Source organism: Pelobates fuscus, chromosome 6 (assembly GCF_036172605.1).
Source record: "Pelobates fuscus isolate aPelFus1 chromosome 6, aPelFus1.pri, whole genome shotgun sequence".
NCBI classification, from domain to species: Eukaryota; Metazoa; Chordata; class Amphibia; order Anura; family Pelobatidae; genus Pelobates; species Pelobates fuscus.
Window position 1 is genome coordinate 79441959 of NC_086322.1, and position 10713 is coordinate 79452671.

Consider the following 10713-nt stretch of genomic DNA (forward strand, 5'->3'; position numbering starts at 1 on the left):
TTGTAAATGAAGGGAACACTCCACGTACCATAACTACTTGCTTCTTTTTATTGCCACATTGCTTTAAATGTCCAAGCCTCCAGCCTGCCTGCTTCTGCAATGCCAAAAGGGTTAAGGGTGCCGCTACATCCTGCCAGATTTGAAAATAGTTTGACAAAAATTGCAGGGTCTGCACCCATACAGTCATCCCATCTTAACCCCTTCAATAAGCTGTAGTGGCTATGGTCTTTGGAGTGACCCTTTACATGTTTCAAGTGCTTCCTTTAACCCCTTAAGGACACATGACATGTCATGATTACCTTTTATTCCAGAAGTTTGGTCCTTAAGGGGTTAAACAGTGCCTCGTAAACCTATTGCATTCCTCTAATGTTTTACTAAAGAGGTCTCAGAATATAAACATGTGTATTCAGTGTAGTTTCTCAGGATGTTTATCTGTTTGTTTCATACAGGTAATTGTAAGATACTTGAGCTGTTCTATAGAATTTGAGATAACATTGTATTCCTTACAAGTTTGTGTGTTCAATAGTAATTAGTGGCATTTTCCATGCTTTCCCTTTATAGGAAGACTAAGCAGCTGCAACATTACATGTGGTGTTGGTCTATATATAGCCAATAATGACTTTGCCAATTTGTATCGGTTTAATCCTCTTCCAGGTTTAGCAAAGTCAGTGATGAGCAAAAGGTACCCTGCTATTTCTATCAACGACAGACTTAGGATGATGGGGTGTGCATACCCGTAACAATTGGGGGAAACAGAATTGTTAGGTTTCTCTTTAGTTTAACAACTATGGAGAACAAATGTTATGTTTGCTATGAAATAAAATGTCAATATTGTGTAACGTGTCTGATTTTCATGCACAGATGGAAAAAGTGAAAACATCTAGCGCAATGTAAGAGTTCTATTGTACATTTTAAGTATATGAACAAGAGAAGAGGTGCACAAAATGTAAATTAGAAACTGAGTGTTGCAATGGCAGCTGCTAAGGTGGCAGATTGTTTGTGCCATTTAGCCTGTCATTGTGAAGAACACTGAAAGAATTTCAAGTAAATAATGTAGTAAACTACAGGGGAAAAGGCTTAAAAAAAATTTAAACTGTATTTTTTCCAAATTGAAATACTACAATGAATACTAGTGTCTGTTAAACAGAATGGTTTTGCCACAAAGAGAGCAAAGCCAACAATTATATTGACACATATGAGATTCTTGCACAACTACATAGTTAATCAAAAGTTAGCTAATGGTGGCACTTAATTTTTATTTTTTTGCTAATTCTAAAGATTTTTTTCAAAATGTATTTACATTGAATGTCTGGTTCTAAGTGTCGTGTTCTTGCCCAAGGCACTGTGGAAGGAATGCTTTAGGCATTCCTTCCACAGTGCCTTGTACGGCATTTTTCCACCCTAGTACGGCATTTTTTCTATATGTCCCAAATGCACATGAGCACCTGCAGAGCATCATGGAAAGGTGTTACCCTTAAAACTGAAGTAGAGCATATAAAAGTATGTTTGTTTTTTATTATTTTGACATTTTTTATTTGTAAGTTTTGTCAGAAGGTGTACAGATGGTCTGGGTGAGATGAAAACATTTTACGATTCAATTAGCATTCAATTGCGGCATCACCAGCATGGACAATATACTTAAACTTGATTGCAGCTTACAGGCAAATGCAAAATAGAGTATCAGTGCCTCGCCCGGGACCGCGTCGGCACCCCGGAACACCAGTGCATCGAAGCCTGGGACACCAACACCTCCCCGCAGCGAGAGCACATCAAGTATTATAAAAACATTTTCCAAACGTCCAAGCGGCAGTCATAACAAATGGAATATAGTTGACCATTTCTCACAGGATAGGTAGCATTGAAAAGATTAAAACAGGGTCCTTGAAACTTTCACACCCCAAAGAAGCCAGGTACCAAGACAAGGGATGGGTTGACTGGCCACTAAAGCGCAGCATGGACATTTCAGTCACCATCGCGCTTCTCTCCCACGGACTGATTTGCACCAATCCACGCCTGGACTAACTAGGCTACACGGCCCACTTACTAGACCTTTTTGCAACCCTTAAATACCCAGTGGCCATGGCGCTCTACCCAATCTGAACAGAGGAGCATACTGTTGTATTCATTATAATTTTTCTTTATTGTCTGCCTGATAATAGTGGAACTCCAGAAATTCCAATACTGGACTCCAAAGGGACTCTCATTGCTTTAACATTCTTGAAGTCACTGTCCCTGGCTATCGGGACACTACCTGTCGGGTATAGGCTGAACTGACTCCGCAACATGTCAGCCACATGGACTAGGGCTATATATGCTCTCCAACTCCTTCGCACCAGTGATATTCTCCCATATGTTTGTTTTCTTTCCTTATGTTTTTCTTTGAGATCCATATTGTTTACATTACTATTCAGGCACCACCGACCAGCTTTAGGCCTACTTAGACATGGTGGCCCAGATAGGAAAAGTTAACTCATTCCCTGTTTTTATCGACTACGCCTGACTTGATATGCTTAGGTACTGTTTTACCAAGTTTTACTAAGGCTTTAACACTGCTTAGTTAATATCGATGTAATAACGCTAACACACTGCAGCTAGTTTAATCTATATTCATGTTTATCTAAGCGATATAACTTACGAGTCACCCCCAAAACCTTAAAATTGTGCATGCTCCTACAAATGTAAACACTTAAAACTATGTTGTACAAACTGCAGTGAAGCTACTTATAACTCCAAACTGTGCTTGTTATTTAATGCTCCTATTGCTAGATCTGACAACACACTCTGTGAATGATATTGGAGCTCCACAAACTTAAACGTTCTAATAATATAAAATTGTGCAGATCCTCTATATGCCATGTATGATGTTATAATGCTCGTGACTGCTATTGTGGCAACACGACCAGCTTGTAAAACCTTGCACACAAAAATAAAAAAAAATAAAAGATTAAAACAACAAAATGCAGTCTCCACCCCCAGTCTCCTCCCCTCCTAGCCTTATAAAGGGCAACTACTCCTTGAGTTCCCAGTATTTGCCTGTCCGCGAGAGAGACCGGTCAGGTAGCAGAGCTCTGCCTTCCCTTGGCAGAATTGGTGAAAGCTATTCACCTTTTTTTTTTTTTTTTTTGGATAGACGTGGTGGGGGGGCTGCGGCTCCTGGAGGGCTCCATTTTGCTTTTTGAAGGTTTGCTTGGCCAGTGCTTCAATTAAAGGACATGAACTGTCCATGCTAAGTAAGTTTCAAGAGAATCAGTATGGGTAGGTTGGTGTAGAAGCAAGTGGAAGATGAGGGAGAAGAGGGAAAAGGGGGGGGCTTTTATTCAAGTTTGCCTGAGTAATTGGTAGAAATTGGGTCCCAGGTCTATGCGAGGTCAGAGCCACGGTTACTAGTAATGAGCAAATGGTGAAAGTCTGTAGGGTGTATCCTAAATCAGGGCCCCTCTTTACATACAACGCAGGGAACTATGTCAGAGCAAATTTGTCAGAGAAGCCCTGAGGTCCCCAGTCAGGCTTTGTATACCATGTATCTTTTAGAGCCTGACGACCCATTGCTAGAAGTTAGGTGCACCCGTCTGCTTCCAGTATGTCGGAATCAGGGACTTTGTGGCTGTGAGCAGGTGCATGGTCAGATTTTTTTGAATGTTGCCATGGTATTGCCAGTGTGGTGTTAGGAGCAAGAGGAAGGTTGGATCCTGTAATCTACCAGAATTTAGTGTTCACCATAGCCCAAGAAGGTGTGATCACTGGATGTTTCTTATGCTATAGTGCCCAAGTGATTATTTAGTTGACTGGATGCCTGCTGCCAGGGTTTAAAAGGTGAAACATTACAATTTCAAGGTTGAACTTTTGAAAATGTTGACACATTGGATATCGAAGTGTAACATTGGTCACCAAACTTCATATTTAAAAAAATAAATAAATTAAAGACCCTGAGATATTTACTGTTTTCACACTGTTAAAAGGACTCAACTGGCCAAATAAAATAAAAATACAATATAGTGTAGTATGCTATTGAAATTGGTGCGGTAAGTAGAGAGATGCATGTACTGTTTTTTGGAACTTCTGATCAGCTCCAAATATTAGAGCCTGGACAGTATGATCCCCGTCTTAAAGGGATACTATAGTGCCAGGAATACAGAGCTGTATTCCTGGCACTATCACTTCCCCCTCCCCCAATCGGTGTTCCGCCCCGTAAGAAAAATCTGACACTGGATGTCCTCATACAGAGCGTGAGGATGTCCAGCATCAGTTACTGGACCAAAGGTCTGTTACGATGCAGGAAGCGCCTCCAGTACCTGTTAGCGAGTTTCCTGGCACTATAGGGTTAATAGGTTACACCTTCCCCCCCCAGCACCTCCCCTCCCGCGGGGCTGAAGGGTTAAATACTCTTCAGCCACTTACCGTGGCTTCCAATGGGCGCGCGCATGGACCTCCCCATAGGAAAGCATTATTCAATGCTTTCCTATGGGGAAAATCTGACTCTGGAGGTAGACCGCTGCTGGAAGCAGACTTAGAGATGCAATGTTTTCCATTGCAGTACTAAGTGCAAAAGGGACACTGCACCCAGACCACTTCAATGAGCTGAAGTGGTCTGGGTGCCTATAGTGTCCCTTTAATGATATATTTTCTCTGATCTTGGTCCGATGAGATATTGATGCAGTATACAGTGTATCTGGATGTTGTCCCAATAGGAACGCCAATGAGGGCAATATATAAAAAAGATAAAATATAGTGCTCTCTGATAACAGTAATAAAATAGATACTCACGAAAGGAGAGCAAAGTAGGTTTTTGTTCAGTCTTTATTATTGTTTGGTTTGTTCCCCACCAAAGAATTCGAAGTGGGAGTCGTTTTAATAAAATCTTTTAAGAACAGGCAGGTCCAAGTTAGGTATGAAGTATACTACTTTTATTAGATGTAAATTTATACAAAAAATAACGAGAGACGCCTTTCGCCAAACCATAGTCTTAAAGTTTTTGATATATCTTTGCTGTGAATTTTGTGAACCGGTTTTATTTGTGTTCTGTTACATCTCTTTGAGCACATAAATGTTCCTTAATTTTCCCCTTTGTTTTTGGTAAAATTACAGGGCCGAATTTGGTATCTCTCCATTTTAGATTTGGCCCTTTGTAATATTAGATTTTGGCCCTTTTATAATTTTAATATTAGGCCTATGATTAGTCAGCTGAGTATCTGTGTTTAACCAGAGATTTCAGCATGCATTTTTGTGATGCAACGGCTGAGTTTTTTGTGACTGTTCTGGCACATCATTTACCGTGAAAGTGTTAATTTATATAAAGCCTATTAGGCACCATTCTTTTAATTGTAAACATGTCACAAGGATTGATTATTTGTTTGAACATCACAAGCCAATTTACAGCTCCACAGCCTACATATAATTTGTTATATCTAAACTTAGAAGTGTGGGAGTTAATGTAGACAAGTCTCTGCACGATCAGGGAAATTCTAGCAGCAAAACCATGCAACTGAGTGTTTTGCATTCATTAAATTACTCATCAATGTGTGTTTGTTGCTTTTAATGAAAGCTTCTCATTTAGATCGTACTCTGTGATGCTGTTTAAAAATTATCTCTGAGGTGATGCAACACATGTCTGGTATTTGTTACATTTAAAAATAAATTATTTAGAATATTTACATATACATATTGATTGCAGACTTAAAATGGAACTCTAAGCACCGTGTTAGTTTGACCGGTCTGTGCAAGGTTTCTGTTAAAAATATGTCAGTCTCGAGTTTTTGTTTTTTTTGGACAAGTGTAACTTCAATTCCGGTCAATCAGCCAGCCCTAAAAGAGAGTTCTATGGTGGCTATATTCCAGTGGTTTCCAAACCAGTTCTCAACTACCAGTCAAGGATTTAAAGATTACCCAGTTGTGTCTAGGGCAGCAGTTCCCAAACTGTGATTGTAGTACCGTGGAAACATTACTACTGGTCTGGTGCCGCGGTCCTTTAAGACCGGGACCCTGTAATGTCGGCCGGCTGTGCCTGTACACTGTATGCCTATGTCCAGGCATGGTAAGATGATATTGTTTATATCTATTAAATCCACAAAATCGGGCAGTGTATTGGGCACAAGTGTGAGAGAGGAGAAGAGCCATGCCATATTTGACAGAAGGCTGCACTAAAAAAAAAAAACTTTTAGTTAACACCGCCTGGCTGCTAGCCAGACCGCTGGCAAGTTTTCTTCCTTACGCTACTCACTCAAAGTGGAAGTAAAAGTGTTTTTTTTTTTTTTTTTTTTTAATATAGCGATGTATTGGTTTTAATGCCAGTCCAACTGAAAAACATACCTTTAAGAATTTTTATTACATTTTTTAAAGTAATTATTTTATTTTTGCCAGAGTTGCGGAGTCATCAAAACAAAACATTACCTTGTTCAGTAACATGAAAATATACAGTTTTACATGTAGTAGTATTGGGGTACAATCGATCCATGGTAAACTTTATTTTAATTAGAAACATAGAATGTGACGGCAGATAAGAACCATTCGGCCCATCTAGTCTGCCCAATTTTCTAAATACTTTTGTTAGTCCCTGGCCTTATCGTATAGTTAGGATAGCCTTATGCCTATCCCACGCATGCTTAAACTCCTTTACTGTGTTAACCTCTACCACTTCAGCTGGAAGGCTATTCCATGCATCCACTACCCTCTCAGTAAAGTAATACTTCCGGATATTATTTTTAAACCTTTGCCCCTCTAGTTTAAGACTATGTCCTCTTGTGGTAGTTTTTCTTCTTTTAAATATGGTCTCCTCCTTTACTGTGTTGATTCCCTTTATGTATTTAAATGTTTCTATCATATCCCCCCTGTCTCGTCTTTCCTCCAAGCTATACATGTTAAGATCCTTTAACCTTTCCTGGTAAGTTTTATCCTGCAATCCATGAACCAGTTTAGTAGCCCTTCTCTGAACTCTCTCTAAGGTATCAATATCCTTCTGAAGATACGGTCTCCAGTACTGCGTACAATACTCCAAGTGAGGTCTCACCAGTGTTCTGTACAATGGCATGAGCACTTCCCTCTTTCTTCTGCTAATACCTCTCCCTATACAACCAAGCATTCTGCTAGCATTTCCTGCTGCTTTATTACATTGTCTGCCTACCTTTAAGTCATCAGAAATAATCACCCCTAAATCCCTTTCCTAGGATGTTGAGGTGAGGACTCTATCAAATATTCTGTACTCTGCCCTTGGGTTTTTACGTCCAAGATGCATTATCTTGCACTTATCCACATTAAATGTCAGTTGCCACAACTCTGACCATTTTTCTAGTTTACCTAAATCATTAGCCATTTGGCTTATCCCTCCTGGAACATCAACCCTGTTACATATCTTAGTATCATCAGTAAAAAGACATACCTTACCATCAAGACCTTCTGCAATATCACTAATAAAAATATTAAAGAGAATGGGTCCAAGTACAGATCCCTGAGGTACTGCGCTGGTGACAAGCCCAAGCTTCGAATATACTCCATTGACTACAAACCTCTGTTGCCTGTCACTCAGCCACTGCCTTACCCATTCAACAATTTGGAATCCAAACTTAAAGATTGCAGTTTATTGATAAGCTTTTTATGTGCAACAGGTTCAAAAGCCTTACTGAAATCTAGGTAAGCAATGTCTACTGCACCACCCTGATCTATAATTTTTGTCACCCAATCAAAAAAAATCAATAAGATTAGTTTGCCATGATCTCCCTGAGGTAAACCCATGTTGTCTCTGATCTTGAAATCCATGTGTTTTTAGATGTTCAACAATCCTATCCTTTAACATGGTTTCCATCACTTTCCCCACTACTGAAGTAAGGCTTACTGGCCTATAGTTGCCCGACTCCTCCCTATTACCTTTCTTGTGAATGGGCACAACATTCGCCAACTTCCAATCTTCTGGGACTACTCCTGTTATCAATGATTGGTTAAATAAATCTGTTAATGGTTTTGCTAGTACACCACTAAGCTCTTTTAATAGCTTTGGGTGTATTCCGTCAGGTCCCATTGACTTATTTGTCTTTACTTTTGACAGTTGAAATAGAACCTCTTCCTCTGTAAACTCACTTGTAATAAATAACTAATTTATCCTTTTTCTTAACTGAGGTCCTCTTCTTCATTTTCATCTGTAAATACCGAACAAAAATATGCATTGAGGCAGTCAGCTAGACCTTTATCCTCTTCTACATATCTTCCTTCTTTTGTTTTTAATCTAACTAATCCTTGTTTTACTTTTCTTTTCTCATTTATGTATCTAAAAATGAGTATATTATGAACAAAAGTCTTTGGCACCGGACATTAATATTGGCTTCTGTTCGTGCGAATATATGCAGTTTTACATTGGAACGGTTGTAGATAACAGTAACTTTTAGTGCTGTCCGGTTAGCCACTGGAAGGCAATAATGTGCAGGAGAATATGCAACCGTGCTAGTTTTATCGACTGGTATATCCCCATGTCATGTTTAAGGTAGATCCGCCCCATGAGGGTTTTTACTCTTCTTTCTTCGGAAGCGTAATCCCATACAAATGTATTATTATAGTAGTAATGGTGTAGTAAGGGTCCAATTTTAGATGGGAGGAATAACATAGAAGATCAGGAGAGGAAGAATAAAGAAACTTGTAGAGAAGAATCAGATAAAGTGAGAGTGGGAGAAAATTCCGGGTTGTCTTCGGCAGGGTGCACCAGGGCGTCCGACCGAGGCAACTTTAGGAGGGACGTGCCTCCACGCGCGGCCAGGCACATCCGCACTGGAGTACCGGAACAGGAAAAAAAAAAACAGCCGGAGCGGAGAGGCGGCAGCAGACGGCAGGCCTCAGACTCCATCACTCTCCCTCTTACACAGTTCTTGGATAGGTCTCCCACAATTCCCAAACCCGTTCAAACTTTTTGATCTCCCCTCTTACGTGCACTGTTAATCTTTAAGTTTATTGGTCACTAAGGTCAAGTCTGAGCTAAGGCCCTGAGCGCCGCCAAGGCGATTTTGCGGAGTAGGATAGTCTCTGCTCCCGTCCAACCTTCATTGGGCTTAGATAGTAAAAAAAAAACACAGAGATTAGGGTTAATTTGTTTTTGCAGAATCTGAGAGACTAGTGTCCCCACCTCCTTCCAGAAAGTGGTCACTAATGGGCAACTCCACCACATGTGGGGGTATGTTCCCCTGCCTCCACACAGTCTCCAACACTGATCAGTTGGGGTTTTATGCATGTGGTACAGCTTAACCGGTGTTGTGTACCATCTGAGCATAGGTTTGAAGACTTGTTCCTGCATCGTTACATATATGGACACTTTACTTTTGGCTTCCCATATGTCCTGCCAGTCTACACCCTCTAAGACCTCTCCCACTTCCGCTTCCCATGTATCAGTATAGTTTAATTCACCCCAGTCTGTGGTAGTGAAGCAGAGGTGAGAATATATGGTGCTAATCATCCCTTTCTAGTATGCATGTCTCAGCATCACACATTCGTTCATAAAAGGTAGGTCGTGTACGCACTGCCTTTTTAATATGGGGGTAGGCTTACAAAGTCTTGCATCTGGAGGTACCTAAAGAAGTCTGTGGTTGTTAGAGTGGATCTATATTTGAGTTCATTAAATGGGAACACTTTGTGTCTAGTATAGATTTGGTGAATGTGTTGTAATCCTGCATATTCAAGGCACTTGTATTCTCATGCCCTCATGCCCGGAGTGAAAGCTCTATTGCGAAGTAATGGCATCATTGGGACATCCACTCATGTTTTCGAGCAGAGTTGTCCCAGACCAGGATGGAGTTGGTGATAGATGGGCAATTGGAGCAGAGAAGTACTCTGTCTTCCTAGGGAGCCAGATGTAGAATTGTGGGAGGTCTGCCCCCATCATCATTAACTCTAAGTCTACCCATCATCTCTGATCTGGGAGTGTGTGCCACGGGGCTGTGTTAGTTGGGCTGCTAGGTAGTAATAGTGTAGGTGTGGAAGACCTAACCCTCCTGCCGTCCTGGGTCTGTACAGAATAATACGTACCACACTATGTCTCTTGTTTTGCCATACAAATCTGTCTCTCTCTCTCTCTTTGCAGAGGAGCCAGATCCCTTTTCGAGATTGGTATGGTCAATGCCTGAAAAAGGAATAGTATGCGAGGAAGGACATTAATTTTTACTGAGTGAATTCTGCCTATCCAGGATATTGGTTTATCAGTCCATCGCTCCATGTTGCCCGTGAGAGCCCTCAAGAGAGGGGTGTAATTGGCTTGATATTGCTTCTCTGGATCAGCAGTGTGGTTAATTTCTAAGTATTTGATGTGATTGTGTGCCATTCGTATTTTGTAGGTGTCATCAATATGTGCCGCATCGGCCCAAGGGGAGAGCACCAGATTTCTCCATATTCACTTTGTAAACTGATATTTCTCCGTAAGTGGTCAGAAGTGGGACCAAGGCCTACATCGATTCTCTAGTATAGTTACTCCATGAACGGAGGGGTGATTGCAGATTGTTTGAAGTAGAGGCTCCAGGGACATCATGAACAAAAGTGGCAAGAGAGGGCATCCCTGCATTGTACCATTGCTTAGCATGAATGTCTTGCTGTGCGCCCCATTTATTTTAATTTGTGCTGTAACGTCCGTGTACATTGCTCACACTGTGGTAATGAAAGTGTCTGGGAAATCCAAGTGTTTTAGGAGTTTTACCATATAAGGTCATTTTACTCTGTCAAATGCCTTTTCAGCATCAAAGGAAAGTACTA